Below are 17,562 nucleotides of genomic sequence, written 5' to 3' on the forward strand. Positions count from 1 at the left end.
GGAGTTGTACTTCACTATTGTGGAAGCTCTTATAAACAATGAGTAATATTTGCATAACCTCTTTAAAAGACGGGAATGAGAATGACAATATTCTCCAATAATTTTGTTTTCTCTTAATTATTTATTTGCTAAATATAAGTTCTTTTACTTAAAGTCATTTCAAAATGAGTTTAATTGTGCTAGGAAAATGGTGTAGGTCAACTTTTTGAATATAACAAGTTAGTATTGATAAGTGAGTATGGAAGGTACCCCTCTTTCAAAATCTAGGAAGGATGTCCCCCTAATAACAAATCCATGGTCATGCACCCCAATGGGGTGTGGAGGTAGCACTATAATGTCCTCACTATTAGGGTTAGTTTGGGACAAGTAATGCCTGCAAAATAATGGCTAGAATCACAACAATAACAAAACTAACTATATTACTCTGCCCTCTAATTTAACCCCAATCTTAAGGATGTCTCCAGATCGGACTTCCTAGCTCATAGCTACCTTGTCTTCTTCCCAAGAGTGCACCCCTTAAGATTCTTCTTGGATGAGACATCCTCTATCCAAGGCCAATCACACATGCATATGTTGACATCATCAGAATATTCAAGTGCATGGAGATTATCTATTGATTCCCAACCATGATGGTCAAATGGAGATCTTAACATCTCGCATACCCCATACTTCGAGTGCCATTAATCTCCATGGTGCTAACCCCATAGGTTAACACAATATTATCCAATTTCTACTATTAAATTGGTTGTCAAAAATTTGTTCAAAATTAAATTAAAATAGATTTATATCTATATTCAAGTCAATAAGAAAATGTCATTTACAATTCTATGTTGGAATCTTTACATAGCATTATACTAATATCTTATAACCTATATAATAATATTTTTTATAAATAAAAAGTTATCAATAATGTGAAAGAAAAATAGCATAATAAATATCTTAGCTAAATAGTTAGCTTTCTTATTTAATAAATGAAAATCACATACCTCACATAATGAACTCCCTATAATTTTCGGATTCAAAGTTGCTTCATATTTAATGGGTCTTCATTTTATACTAATTCTTCATGAGTTGTAATCACTCTTTCTTTATAACCATTCAAATACAATGTCTTTTTTTTACTTGCTATTTAATTCCCCCATTTACAATTGACTTTGGTCCACTGTTCATATGTGGAAAATAATTTGATGATTTATTTTTCTTACTTTCTTCCTTTATGCCACATACAACAACTAGCATGTGTTATATATTCATGGGTAATGTACATTCGATGTTGTCCTTCCTTGCATATTATTTTCTTATAATACTAGCACTTGTACCTGAGGGTGCAATGTCTATGCCGATAGAAACATATGCTTTTTGTCATTCTGAAACTAGGCCGTTTTTAATAAAAATAGAAGAAAACTAGGTATTAATATGAAAGGTAAATTGAATAACATATAAACAAGATATTTTATTTGTTGATTTGCATAGTGAACGGTATTATTTCTACCAATATTTGTTGTCTTAAGATTATCGAAGGAACACTACAATAGAATGAAAACAGATGCATTTGATAGGTATTGCCATTTATATTGTTCACTTTATCACATCACCATCTCTCCATAAATCAATCAACAATGTAATAATTATTCCTTAGTTTTCAGCATGGAACTAAGTGAGAAATTAATCAAAATGTATCATACCATCTTATCTTATATAAGTTCACACTAGATAGCTACATATTGCAATGAATGTGAAAATACCATTCTATAATTTCAATCCTAAGGTTAAATACCCAATGAGAAATGTGTACAAATTTCTCTGCCATATGATGTTGTTGATAATTGTATAAAGTAATAGAAACAACATAGAGAAAAACAAAAATAATATATGAAGATGGAGATAAAAAAGCTTTGTTCAATAACAGAGACTGCTATGTGTTAGTAGGTAAAAATGAAAACAATTATTTTTTACTACAACATCGCATATATATTACAACCTTGTCTCCTTTTATTATAAAATAAAAGTAAGAAAACTAAACTATTCTAAAGCCTATGATGACCATCATTTAGTTCACTGTTTGTAACAACCTTTATTACATGTTGAAATAAGGATTATGATGGAGAATGTCCACTTAAACTACTTGTAACAACAGTTCAAATTTATTGCATGCAACCTAATTTACAATGCATTATGGCATGATATATATTGATTAGGAAATTTGAAATAGTTTACATAAATTAAAGAAAATAGCTCCAAAGATCTTGCATTGATTTAAGAATAAAAAATTATTCATAATAATTTCAAATCTAAACTACTCTTAAACCATGAGAATACAGGTGGAACTATGTGATTGGAGTGTAATTAAAGCATCAATCTTCAATAATATATTGACCATAATACATAATATTCTTATTGTACAGTTGATAAATATTCGTTGCATCTGTATTTCAATAGATATCTTGGCTATTACAATGACACCTACCATTTCTATGTTAGTAACATATAAGTCTTTCTAAAATTTGGTGATAAAAATACTATATGGAAAAGAGTTAATCACAGTCATAAAAGCTCACTTCTTATGCAATCAGACTTACCATTCACCAATCTCTCTTCTCTTACAAAAAGATATAAGGAATTTTATTACATTTTTTAATTTTTTAATTTTTTTAAGAACACACATAGTAGCAAATATCTTTGTTGTATAATTAAATCATAGAGGAACCAAAACTTCCAAACATAAACACTACAAACTCTTAGAATGCAAAATAACAATATTTTCCTAACCCACTTGGCCAGGACAAAATCGCATTTGTCATCATTTTTTTAATAAATGAAAATGTAGAAATCATTGTTAAATAATTATAGAAAAAAATATTAAAAGGGAAAAAATGATTTATGCCGAGAATTTGGTCTGCTACGTAAACACTTCCACCCCTTGCACCCAATTGAATTTCATTCAATTTAAGCAAGAATGTCTTTGTTCAAAATTTTCTTTAAAAGAGGGTACAACTAATGAAGGAAAAAAAAGAAAACTCATTGAATATATCACAAAAGAGATACCAGAACGTACTCATGTTAAATATCTTTAAACTCATTTCAATATGATTGATTATTTATGGGGCAACTTCTACCCAGTTTAATATAATGCCAAAAGACTGCATTTTTGGGAGGGACAAATACAGTGATAGATCTCTCAAAGGCTTTCAACCATTTTGCTTGAAGTTTTAGAATTTAGTTTCCATCTTTTTTTCCAAGCAAACATCTTCCTCTTTAAGCAAAATGTTTTAAGTCCTATATGTCCAATAGGACCCACATGCAGCCAGCTGGGTGATTATACTACATTATGTTGAAGACTCTATTTGTTAATAGCTTTTATTAAGGATCATTACACTAACAAATCTGTTATAATCTTAGCAAAGTCAAAATTTAAACTATCAAACAATCTGTTGGTTGTTTGGTTTATCCTAGTTGCTGGTCATTTCAAGATTATTTAATAGACATAACATTTTTGACAGTCCTATTGCACATACATGAGATAATTTTAAGCTTGGCTATAACCCATCTTCTAATAGTTACGATCTCAGAAATAATACAAATCTTAAAGTTAAAGAATTGATTTTGATAATATTATTACATTGCATAGTAGAACATTGAAAAATCCTTACCAATGAGCTTTATTGGTCACTAATTTCATATATGCAGAAATATAAAACTAATGATGATCATATCAATCACTGTACATGCAAGGTGTACCTACTAGCCGTAAAAGAATATCCAATGGTTAAGGATCTTTCATTGATTTAGATCACAGTCCATGTAAAGCTCATGAGCCTTATAAATTCATAGCTAGCATAGACACACCAATATGAAATTTTTTGGTAGGATCTAAATAAACAAAGGGAATAATTTTTTGACATTCGTCCAACACATTTTAGGCATCTGCCAATTTTTAGATATAAAAGCCTCTCGGTTTAATAATAATAATAACATATTAAAAACCAATTCCACTAAATATGTTGGTGGACATGGAGTAAACCCATTCCACTAAATACACTGCCTGACATTAACATAACTGACAAATCTTCCAGTATCCAACATCCAATAGTTTTCAGGCATGTGACAAATTTTAGGACATTGTGTGCCACAATAAATAAGCCTATCAACTTAATTATATATCTTTCTCATTATCACTCCCTCCCCACTATTTCATTTGCCCGACCACTAATATGTAGGGTTGGCCATTCTTCTAGAAATGGTCATGACCCTTAATCACATGATGCTTGATCAATTTTATTTATAATTTATAAATCATGGTGTTATATTTATTGTTAAATGTATTTAAAATACATATTGTAATTTAAGGATGTTTTTCTTATTATTATTGGTCTTTGATAAATATATTTATTTATATAGATTAACATTATAATACTTGATAATGTCTATTGTACTTTCCATTTATATATGTTGTAATACCCCTCCTTTGTTATCATTGTAGACTTAGTTGTTAAAGTTTTATATGACTCTTCTACAAATGGGTTAGTCCTTATTTGATATTTGAAATGTAATACTTTGATATGATGAGTCATTGATTATGTCAGGTTGTAACTATTTCCTACTTGCAACTATGATGCTTTAATTTCTCTTGGTTAGTTAATGAAATTACTTTTATGATGATGTCATATGGTGCATCTTAAAAATATATTTATTATGTCCTCATGATGATGAGATGTTCATGTTCAAATATGATGTTATTTATATATAGGATTTACCATTATACTTACCACATACTTGCATGTGTATGGTGTGCGTATGTTTTACATTTATGTTTGACATGTTTGATATGGTTGATGGAGGGAGTCGTAGTCACCTACTAGTCGGGATCTACATGATGTACCACTCCCTATCATTGTCTGTTTAGTTGAGATATATATGCACATTTACATGCTTGTCTTTTATATAGGTTTGTAGGTATTGGACATCGACTTCCTTGAATTGCTAGGATGAGCATGCCCTATCGCAATAACTCAATAGTAAGAATGGGGAGATAATGTTCAAGTCCAATCTCAACCATAACCTAATTACTTATCCTGAGAAGGAGGACATGTATCTAACTTCTCACCATTTTTAAACCCATGAGTTTATATTTTCCCGTGTTGTTTAATTTTGTGTTTTGGTTAGTTTTGACAATGTTGCTTTTATGTGGATTTGGCTATGTGATTTATTTAGTAAATGATTTAATTATAATATTTGGGTTAATCATATAATATTGAGAGTTATTAAACATTATATGATTAAAAAAAAATATTAAAACATGAGAATATTTAATCAATTAAAAACTAATGAAATGTGTGCTTTAATTTAAAAGACTTAATTTGAAAATTTGGTTAAAGAGAAATTAAAATATGTTGATATTTAATTAATTGGAAATTAATTAAATATATGCATTAATTTAAAAGATTTAATTTAAAAGTCTAATTTAAGAAGATGGATAAAAAGTGAATTAAAGTATTAAAAGATTAAAGATTTAATATTGCTTTATTATAAATATTAATTAAATTTAGAGTTGCATTTAAATAATAAGTTTTAATTATTATTATTAATTTAAATAACAAACTATGCTTTAAATAGTGCTTGCACTAATTAATAAAGTGGAGAAAAAAAATAAAAGAATATTTTAATTAAAAAGTTCTTTAAGTGTGCATGAAAGTTTTAAACAATTAAAATACTAATATTTTAAATAAAGTTAGTGGCTTTTGAAATATGGGAGAATAGAAACCCTAGTTAGGGTTATGGTTTTTTATTAGGGGGTTGGTAGTTCATTTGAGGGACACACAAGTTTTGAGGAGCAAAATTTAAAATTGGAGCAAAAGAATTTTTGAAAGTTTCAGAGGGTTTGGATTTGCATGCTTTCATAGATTGTTTCAGATTTTGGCTATGGTTTTTAGGTAGGGTTTGAAAATCCATTGTAGAATTTTATTGAAAGGTCTATTTACTTCATGTCTTCATGGGTGTTTGCATAATGCTTATTAATTTATTCTATTGATTTTTTGGATTAAGAATTATGTTGTAGATTTTGAAAATGAAAACTTATTTATTAATTTATTCTATTGATTTTTGGATTAAAAATTATGTTGTAGATTTTGAAAAGGAAAGCTTATTGATTAAGAAAACTTGATCGTAGAAAAACTGTAGAAAATCATTATGACTGCATTCTTTTAAACCCCTTTTTAATATAAGGAAAATTTGATTATAGAAAATTGGAAGAAAACTAAACAAATTGAACAACTAAGGTTTCAACTTTAAATTGTCATTACAATGATGTGATTATCATGAATTTTCTAAATAAAAATAAATATTCTTCTTATATCTAAAATAATTTAATTCCAAAATTTATTGGGAAATCAAAAGATTAATTGAAATTGTCATTACAATGATGTGATTATCATGAATTTTCTAAATAAAAATAAATATTCTTCTTATATCTAAAATAATTTAATTCCAAAATTTATTGGGAAATCAAAAGATTAATTGAGAGAAAAGCATGTTGTAACTAAACTTATGCATGCATGTGAAAAATAATATACTAAAGATATAAAACTAAGTATAGTATGGTTGCATGATTTGAGAGATCAAAGAAAATACCAATTGCATGTTTATTTTTATTTTATAAAAATATAATATATAATTTTCAGCATTTTTATTTTTTTAAATAAATAAATACTATTTATTTTCTTATAAGTGGGTTTTTAATAAAAATCACTTTTAAAACTCTTAGTGGGATATATATATATATATATATATATATATATATATATATATATATATATATATATATATATATATATATATATAATGCAAGTGGAGTTACAAACTAATAAATATATAATTATGATTTAGTTATATTTTAAAAGAAGCTATAGTGGAGTTAACTATACAATCATCTAGTTATGAATATTTAATATTATGAGAGAAATTGTAGATAACTTAATTATAATTATAATTTCACGTTTGAGTTATCTCTAATTACATTATGAATTAAATGAAAAGTAAATATTAATATTGGACTTAAATAGAAGTCAAAATAATATTTTAGAAATGAAATTGATATTAATATTTAAATATAATAATATACATCTATGTTATTAATTAAATCATTTATGATTTTAGATTATTTAAATTAATAAGATGATAATGTTGCATGATATTTTATATGCACAAAGAGATTTGACAATTAAATACATATTGATTTAAATAAGTATATTAGCATAACAATTTATATTAAGATGTATATTCTTACTTTATTTTTAAAACGTATCTGTATGGCCCAATCTAAACAAGAGAAATTGATGGAATTAAATCATATGGATGAAAACTATGTGTTTTCTTATATTCTATTTATAGTCTTGTGATGTTTATTTTTGTGACAGTTTTTTTTGTGGGTTGTTTAGTTGGCCAAGTTAGGATGTGCACTAGAGACATTTTTTAGATTTCTTTTATGATTGTTTGACTTGATGTCATGATGTACTTTATGATTTGAATCGAGATTTATTTTGTTGAGTATTTATGAGAACTTGAGTTTTGAGAACCAATGTTATTTTTGGGTTACTTGTTAAGGAACCAAATTTGATCAGTATTATTTTTGTGGTATGGAACACAATTGTGGTTTGTGAGTTTTGTGAAGGTAGTCTACATGCATGTCTATGGGAGTGGCTTGCAATGGGGGACATGGCCCAAAGTGGTTGCCAGGGTAACTCATTATAAGTTGTGTAATAAGTGATAACATAGTAATTAAAATATTTAGAAAACTAAAAAAGATAAGTTAGAGATATTACCTTGCCAATGCCTTGAGTGCTTGTATAAGCTAAGGATGGTAATATGATGATACCTAGTGAGAGGTATGATTAGTTTGCCTTATTTTCATGAGAGGGTATTCTAGTTCTGCATGTGTCATGTTGAGGGTCCAGGGTCCAGAGTGACCAGTCCAGGGTAACTCAATATTTGAGGGTTCGGGGTCTAATGAGAGACCAATCCAGGGTAACTCAAGGAGCTTGACCATGTGATGATGTAACGCCCCGCCAAGGAACCTAAAAGAAGTTAACCTAAGTTTTACTAAGTTTGACAAACTTTTTTTTTAAAAAGATAACATACACAATAATAATATAATAGCAAAAGCAATAACATACACTCATACATCAACAACACATGAACATGTTACAACTCTTAAGGGTCCCATGATGATGAATCACATTTAAGTTTAATGAACACTAAATCCAATATAATATAAATCCACATCAAATAATAATATACAAGTATGATTCCATTTAAATAATATACAATTATCTCGAATGCGATTTGGCAATAATCATAATGCACCTTCGGGCATATGCACCGAGTTGTGGTGCCAAAAAGTTGACAATGTTTTTTTTTTTTTTTCCTAATTTCAATAGCGCATATGCACTATTTGCATAATCAAAAAAGTATATATTATGGGCTGTAGACCCGCAACCCATCATTTTTATTTTCATTTTTTGCTATTCCCATAGAGAACAGTGCGTACACGGGTCAAAAACTCAAGTTTTCACCATCATTTGCCAATATGCCTCCTCGCCAATGAAATCGAAGACAACAAGCACACCCACAACGATGCCATAAGTGATATAAACTTAACTTTGTGTTGTTTAATATGTTTTTCATATTGTTTTGTAGTTTTTTTATATTGTTTTGTAGGGTTTTTACAAATTTCTTTTAGTTTTGTTTATTTATTTGAATTTCAATTGATTTTTTATCAGAAAATGTCCATAATCAACCGAAAAATCCACAAGAGCCTCAAAACTCTCAAAACCAAAACCCTCCTCAAGAAGAACAACGAATTCCACAACCCGACCCAATTGCATGACCTCTGCTAGGCACACAAGAAAATATAATAAATGAAATAGAGAGAGGAAAAACTGAATTAGAAAGACTCATTGCTCGGTTGAAAGAATCCAGACAAACCAATCCAATGAGGGCTCAATTGGCATCATCCCTCGAATCCATTAACACCCAGATAGCCTCAATTAGTGGTCAGTTAGATATTTGACGGGTTAAGAGGGATGGACAAAAAATATTTTATGAAAATAAATTGTCATATGAAGATGTTAAAAAAAAGAAATACCAAAAAGTAGTATATGTGCATTATTTAGAAAACTCGGTGAGCAAAATACTGTTAGAGAGGGTACTAAACGATTCCCCATCCATTGGTGCATACACGATGCTATTAGAAACAATCTTTGGGATAGATGGTGGATGGTTTTTGATGCCCCTCCTTGCAACAATCACGAGGTCCCCATGTATTTTTTGAAGAAATTATATTGTGAGTTTGTCCTTGGGGAGATCCTCAATTATTTTGATATATTAGACTCCCAGAGTAGAGGTGGGGGGTCATCATTTCAGAGGTCGGGAGCACGTCGTGACCCTAATGTAGTTAGGGCACCTATGGTCAAGCCACAGCATGAGCATGTGACTATTCCTTCAATTGTGAAGGAAAATGTAGAGGCCAGCACTCTAGGGACCATTAATGCTTTGACGCAAACCCTCATCCATTCCACGAGCCCATTAGTTGAGGGGGAACCTTCTGTGCATCATGGTCACATGTGCACTTCATGCGGATCCCTATGCACATTTGGCACTCATGCTAGAGATGGTGCGAATGATGGGCTTGTCACTGATCAGTTCCTGAACGACACATTTGGCATTGACACACAGGTAAATTACAATTATAATTTACTAATTTTATCACATTTCATATGTATGGTGAATGATTAATTAATAGCATATATTGACATTGTTCAAAATTTAGGGTCAGAGTGTTGGTGGGCCTAGCAACGATCCTTTAGGCCCATTTTTTGTCCCTTCCACGAGTCCTGAGGTATGTATCGATTTAATAATTTTAATTAATACATATATTTATTACATAATCATATTAAAGATTGAAAAAAAGATTATGCATGTGCATCAGTTCTCCACAGGACCCTCAACCTTTACCACAGACTCGAAGCATAGACATCGTACGAGCTTCACACAGGTATAGTTGTTTCATGTTAATTTAATTCATTTGATTATATTTATTTTATGTTTCATGTTAGATGTAATGTGTATTATATGACATGTAGCTGATGATGTCGGACACACCTCCTCATCTGCGATAGTCTATTGATAGTGGAGTAGCCGCAGCTGTGGCTAGCTCATAAACACTGATAGAGGTATGAAAGAATTTTCTTCATTTTAGTTGTTGTTTATAATAGTTAATCTCAAAATTCTAATGTTATTTATAAGTGATTATATTTATTGAATTGTTGTAGGGTTTCGTTACGCCTAATCATCCACGAGCATTTGAGGTGAACTTTCAGAGTGACTATTTGTTGGCAGTAAGAAAATAATTGATTTTGTGTATACATATATTTGATTTCAACATATAATAAATATTGATTCATATCTATTTTCCTTGTATCAATTGGAGCTAGAGAAGAGCCTCAACAAAAGGTCAAGTGAGCGTGTTAGGAGGGCCCCGTCATCTCCACTGTCTCCCTCCACACGATGGCAGAGGACGTCGAGAGACTTGTTTCCTTCCCCTTGTGGGAAGGAAAAGATGTAGTTGATCTGGACATGTATATATATAGGCATCAGTGGACATATTCGATACACATTTGATGTATATGACATTCTATATTTGATGTATGACATTTATTTGATGTATGACATTATTCGACTTATGACATTATTGGTTAATATATGATATGTTTGTTCATATATGACATATGATATGATATGTTTGTTCATATTTGTTCATGTATGACATTAAATTAGATATGTTCGTGTATGAAATTAAATTAGATATGTGCATGTATGAAATTAAATTCAATACCTAATCTATTCAAAACTTTGATAGAGTATTGATTAACAATAAGCTTTATTATTGTTTAAGCATAAGTTAATCATTTGCAATATGTCATCGTCATATGATTTATGATCTTGTTCATGTTTAAAGTTTTCCTTCTCTATCATTTGTTTATCAAGTTTAATTCAATACCTAATTAGTTTGAATTTTTGATACAATATTGATTGGCAATAGACTTTATCAGGCAATATTTGTGGACCTCCTAGCAATTGGTCACCTAAATGAGAACCTTGAGATTTATTAAGAACTACATTAAAGAAATCAGTAGTTTGAAATTACTCTATCCAACAAAATTAGATCAAAAGTTCTCTAAACATTTATGTTAAAAATAATAATAAAATTTGATCACAAGTGGTCACAAAGTTTGTGTAGAAGAAAAAATCATCGTTACAAAAAGAATATAGACAAGAAGAAAAAACACAATTAGCTTGTTGAACTTCAATACATAACCACCATTCTTTATCATCAATTGAAAAATGTCAGAGATAGTAGAGAAAAGATGGATTATTAGCAAAAAAAAGTCATTTTAAAAATCATAAATGTAACATAATCACTGATAGTTTTATGTGTTTTCATACATTAATGATTGTAACATAATCACCAGTTGATTGGAATGTGTTTTTATTATTCTATAGTAACTAGATTAAGGTAAAAATAAAAGTTTAATAAATAGTTGTGATGTATAAGAAAGAGAGATATCTCACATGAGAGGGGGACGAATCTAAGATGACACATAAGATACTTGTAAGAGGGAGCTATACTTGTTAACAAATTTAAAATGAATGTTATGGAAAATCATAGAGCATCTATAAAAGTAAATAAAAGAGTATGACAAGTGGAAGGAACATGTTGTTTTGTAGACTTGTATTCAAATTTGGGTGTCAATTTTCTAATGAAGGATTCAAGCACTGCAATTTGGTAGTTTTGGCTCATGTTATCCTTGTATCTCACTCTATCTTGTATCCCACTCTCTCTTATTCTCCCCCCCCCCCCCCTCTTCATATTTTTATTTTTTCCATATCTATGTAGCCATCTATCCTCTTCATCTCCCCCTCACTAATGTAGAGATGTTGATGTTGGAAATGTATGAAAAGATCATGAGGAAAGTTGTTGGAATGATCATATGGAACTGGTAAAGAATGTTCTCAATCATTGTTTTGTCATTGATGTCAAACTTGCTACTTGTAGGAATAACAATTGCTTAAGTGATCCTAATACTATCAATTAGTTGATTGACAAGGAGGAGGCAATCAATAAGATGTAACTAGAACACCTAGAGAAAGGTTGAATTAATGATGTTGTAATGAAGTACAAGGATCAGCTAAGCCATTGATAAAAAAGTGTGTTGATGACATACTATAAGACACAGAGAATGGGCACACTGAAACATATCAAAGATGTAAAGTTTTAGCTAAGTCTTTTGTAAAGCCCAACTAAGTTCATTAGAGAGAGGGAGCTAAGTAAGCTAGTAGGTGCTAAACAGATTCCCAGTTGAAGCCGAGAAAGTTCAACTTCAAGTGTCGAGTGAACTTTAGATGCCGAGTGAACTTCAAGTGCCGAGTAAACTTCAAGTGCCGAGTAAACTTCAGATGCCGAGTGATACAGAGTTTATCAAGTGCCGAGTGATATCAAGTGTCGAGTGATACAGTTTTGTCTAGGTGCCGAGCTATCCAGGAAACAGGTGCTGAGTAGAACCAAGTCCCGAGCAGATACAAGTGCCGAACAGAAACAGATGTTGAGCATTAGAAAACCAATAGTGCCGAGTAACACAGAGATGTCGAGCATCAGTAAACCAATAATGCCGAGTTGCTACATTATTTCAAAAATTGAAGATTTTCCAGATCTAAGCCGACAAGGTTGTTATCTAGAAGTCTGTAAAGATAAGAATGATGAGCTGGTGGCACAGAACACCATGTAGAACATTTTTGGAGATTACAACTGGAGTCTAGATGAAGTTTCTAGATAAGAGCAAGATATAGGGTAGATACACTGTATCCTACCTAATCCATTTGAAACCCTAAAATTGGAGAGGGAGAATTGAGTAGCAAAGGTAAACCAGATCTCTATTTAAGGAGTCATAAGGTCATGAAGCAAAAAAAGAGGAGAGGTGGTCAAGCATGAAAGCATAAAGTGCTGAAGGAAGTGCTAAGGAGAAAGAGAGCACAACTACTCTATTTCGATAAGAACACCCCATATATGATTGCATTGGCATGATGAGTAAGAAGACTCAAGGAGACGAAGCTTGAGATGAAGACAAGCAGTCAGAGCTGAAGTGAATAAAGCCAAGCAAAAGGATAGAACTGAAGTGTGATATGAAATCTGCAAAGTATGTTGTAAGTTGTATCAGATCAAAAAGTCATTATCGTTACTGTCTAGCAATTGTAACAGTTAGTTTAAATCCTATGGACTTAGGTTGGTTTAATAGCCATAAAGTAAATCCTCTAATAGGGTGACATTCCAAGTGAATGTTCAGAAGTCCTTTAACTAGGCCCATTCCTAACAGTTTGGTGAAATCCTCTAACAAGGTCACATTTAACAGTGTGTTGTAAGCCTTTAACAAGGTAGGCTTTTAAGAGGGCATCACTTTAGAAGAGTGAAAATCAAGTAGCATGTTATTGGTGGTTTTTCCCAAATTGGATTTTCACGTAAATCACTATGTCATGTGTTGATCTTGCATGTTTTATCTCTGCATGTTGATTTATTGTAACTTGCTAATATGGTTGATTTAAGTTTGGATGGATGAAAAGTGTATGGATTCATTAAAAGTAGTGAAAAAGTTTTATTAGGGCATTTGGACCTTGAATAACTGATTCACACCCCCCCCCGCTCCCTCCTCTCAGTTATTCTAAAGAATTCTAACAATTGGTATCAGAGCAAGACTATTGATTCAGTTTAAAAGGACTATAAGTAGAAAAGATCAAAATGCCTAAGAGAGAAGTTCCCAAGCTCAACAAAGACAACTTTGTTGCATGGCAAAGCTTGATGAAGCTACATCTTGGATCCATAGGAGATTATGCCCAAAATTCAATTGTTACTGAATATGTAGATCCAACTGGTACTCTTACTGTAGAAGATATGAAAAACAAATAGGAACACAATCAGACAATGCTAGAGATTGCTTCTGCACTCAACTATGCTAAATTTGATGATATCAAAGGATGTGACACTACATTCAAAATGTGGAAAGCCCTATTAGACATCTATGGAGGAGATCAGAATGTACAAAGAGCAAAAAGAGAAAGCCTCAGAGGAAAGTTTGATGATATGAAAATGGAGGAAAATGAGAATGCTGCTCAGTATGGTGCAAGAATAAAAGAAGTGGTAAGTGCAATAAGATGCTTGAGTGGTCAATTGGATGAAGATATTGTTAATAGTAATTAAGAACCTTGCTCCCTATCTATGTTATTAGAGTATCAGCAATACAAGAACTAAGATGTGTACTAGGAAAAAATCCAAGTTTTGAAGGTATAATAGGTAGACTCACTGCAGTTGAGTTATCTAACTTTGACAACTACAGACCTGAGAATGTTGAATCTGCTTTCAAGGCCAAGCTATCACTGAAAGATGCTGAACAGGTGAAATCAAAGAAAGGAAGAAAAATGAAATATGTATCTAGTGACAGTAGCACTGATGAGGAAGATGTGGAACAATTGGAAGCATTGCTTGCTAGAAGATTTCACAGAGGCAAAGAAAAATTCAAAGGTAAGATGCCTATCATTTGTTTCAATTGCAATGAAGTAGGTCATATTGCTGCCAGGTGTACACAGAAAAAGGATTATAGGGAAGGCAACAAATACAAACTCAGAAAAGAAGATGACAAGAGAGATTACAAAGACAAAGCTAAGAAGTGTTATATTGTTGAAGAAAATTCTGATGATAATGATGATGAAGTTGTTTATGTAGCCATGAAGGACCAATCCCATGAAGAAGAGCTCACAACACTGGTAACATGTATGAACAGGAATGACAGGTGGATCATAGACAGTGGATGCTCACATCACATGACAGGAGACAAAAGTAAGATTGTTAACTTTATTCAGTATGATGGAAATAGTGTTAGATTTGGTAATGATGCTCCATGTCAAATCAAAGGAAAAGGCTCCATTAAGCTCATAGAGAAAATTTCATGTGATAATGCATACTATGTTGAAGGATTAAGCTACAATTTGCTGAGTGTCTCACAGTTAGGCAATATAGGATGCAAAGTAGAATTTGGAAACAAAATTGCAAAAATCTATGATACTGATGGTAAACCGATAGGAAAAGGAGATCAAACAAGGAGTAATCTGTTTTACCTTGATATGGATGATGTTTCTTATTTTATTGCAAAATTTGATGATGAATGGTTATGGCATAGAAGATTATGTCATGTCAACTTTGACAATCTGGTCAATATCAGTAAAATGAAGAAAGTCAGAGGTTTACCAAAATTGGAGAAGCCTAATAATATCATGTGCAAACAATGTCAGCTAGGAAAGATGACAAAGTCAAGTTTCAAAAGCAAAAACTATACATCTAAAGAAGTACTTGAGTTAGTTCACACTGACTTATGTGGTCCAATGGAAGTACAAAGCTACAAAGGAGATAAATATATAATGTTTTTTGTTGATGACTATTCCAGGATGATGACTGTTATGTTCTTAAAACAAAAATTTGATGCTTTTCAAATGTTTAAGTGGTATGTGGCTAGAGTTGAAAAGGAAATAGGAAAGAGCTTGAAATGCCTAAGATCAAACAGAGCTGGTGAATTCACATCAAATGAATTCGAGATATTCTATAATGATAAAGGAATCAAAAGACAAATGTCAAGTCTTAGAACTCCCCCACAGAATGGAATTGCTGAAAGAAGAAATAGATATGTGATTGACTGTGCCATAACATTAATGATGGAAAAGGTTGTTGCTCTAAAATACTGGAGAGAAGCTGTAAGTGTAGTTGTTCATACACTTAACCGAGTACAAGTCAAGAAAGTTACAAATACAACACCTTTTGAACTATGGTATGGTCACGCACCCAATGTAAAACATTTCAAAGTGTTTGGTTGTAAATGCTTTATCCTTAAAGATGCTAGAAACAAAAAATTTGATGCAAAAAGTAATAAAGGCATATTTCTTGGTTACTCCACTAGAAGTAAGGCATACAAGTGTTTGAATACTAATACTAACAAAATTGTGAAAAGTGCAAATGTAAACTTTGATAAGCATATAGAAGTCCAAGTTGAAAAACCAAAGAGAATGGATGAATACAAAACCTTTGTGTATTCTTATGAAGGAATGCCTGTTGATGAGGATGTTGTCAATCAAATTGAAACTCAACAACAAATTTCAGTTTCAGCCAAGTCACAACCAGTGAATGTCAAGTTGCATTCAAAAGTTGAGTTGCAGAATGAAGGAAATGCACAATCTGACTCTGAAGACAGTACACATGAAATAGATGAATAAAAACCTGATAACGAAGTGCATAGTGATCCTGAATCTGAAAGACCAAACATGGAAACAAGGATAGAGCCAAGATTATCCAAATAGGTAAAAAGACATCACCCTGCTGAACAGATAATTGGTGACAAAGATGCAAGACCAATGACAAGAAACAGATTGAGACATGAATCATGTCTGATCAGAAAATCTAAACCTAAGACAGTATATGATGCATTACAAGATGATGACTGGTATAAATCTATGGAAGAAGAGATTGATCAAATAAAGAAGAACAAAACTTGGAGTTTGGTTCCCAGACCAGTTGACAAGAATGTGATTGGCACCAAGTGGGTATTCAAAAACAAGCTAGATGAGAATGGTAAAATTACTAGAAACAAAGCTAGACTAGTATGCAAGGGTTATGCTCAAGAAGAAGGACTAGACTATGGGGAAACATTCACCCCTGTTGCTAGAATGGAAGGAGTAAGAACTTTACTTGCATATGCTGCATATAAAGATTTTAAAGTCTATCAGATGGATGTAAAGTCTGCTTTTTTAAATGGTATACTAGAAGAAGAAGTCTACATTGAACAACTAGAGGGATTTTTTGATGAGAACAACAGGGATATGGTTTGTAAGCTACATAAAGCACTCTATGGTTTGAAACAAGCACCCAGACCATGGTATGAGAGACTTCACAAGTATCTAGTGCAAATAGGATTTGAAAGAACTGATGATAATAGCAACATGTACATCAAAGAAGAAAAAAGTAAGGATATTATTGTATCTAAAATTTTTGTGGATGACATAGTGTTTGGTGGAAAGGAAGTGCTTTGCAAAGGCTTTGCTGACAAAATGAAACATGAATTTGAGATGTCTATGTTTGGAGAAATCAATTTTTTTGTTGGATTGCAAGTACATCAACTCAAACATGGTATATTTGTGACACAAGAAAAGTACATCAAAGAGATTCTTAAAACATTTGGATTGGAGGAGTCCAAACTAGTCAACACACCAATGGCAACAGGAAATAAGCTATCCAAAAATGATGAATCAGTTGAAGTCAATTAAACAATGTATAGATCCATGATTGGAAAACTACAATATGTTGTACATAGTAGACTGGACATAGCATTATCAGTTGGAATAGTGGCTAGATTCTCTGCTAATCCTAAAGAAAATCATCTCATAACAATAAAAAGAATAATGAGATATCTTAAAGGA

The 17,562-nt window shown here is 31.4% G+C and overlaps 1 pseudogene; it reads left to right on the top strand.

Moving 5' to 3' along the window:
* The window catches only part of LOC149565937 (uncharacterized), a 289,704-nt pseudogene that overhangs the window by 240,666 nt on the left and 31,476 nt on the right, over positions 1-17,562 (top strand).

Source organism: Cupressus sempervirens, chromosome 3 (assembly GCF_028749045.1).
Source record: "Cupressus sempervirens isolate cs-2001-9-10 chromosome 3, ASM2874904v1, whole genome shotgun sequence".
In the NCBI taxonomy this organism is placed as follows: domain Eukaryota; kingdom Viridiplantae; phylum Streptophyta; class Pinopsida; order Cupressales; family Cupressaceae; genus Cupressus; species Cupressus sempervirens.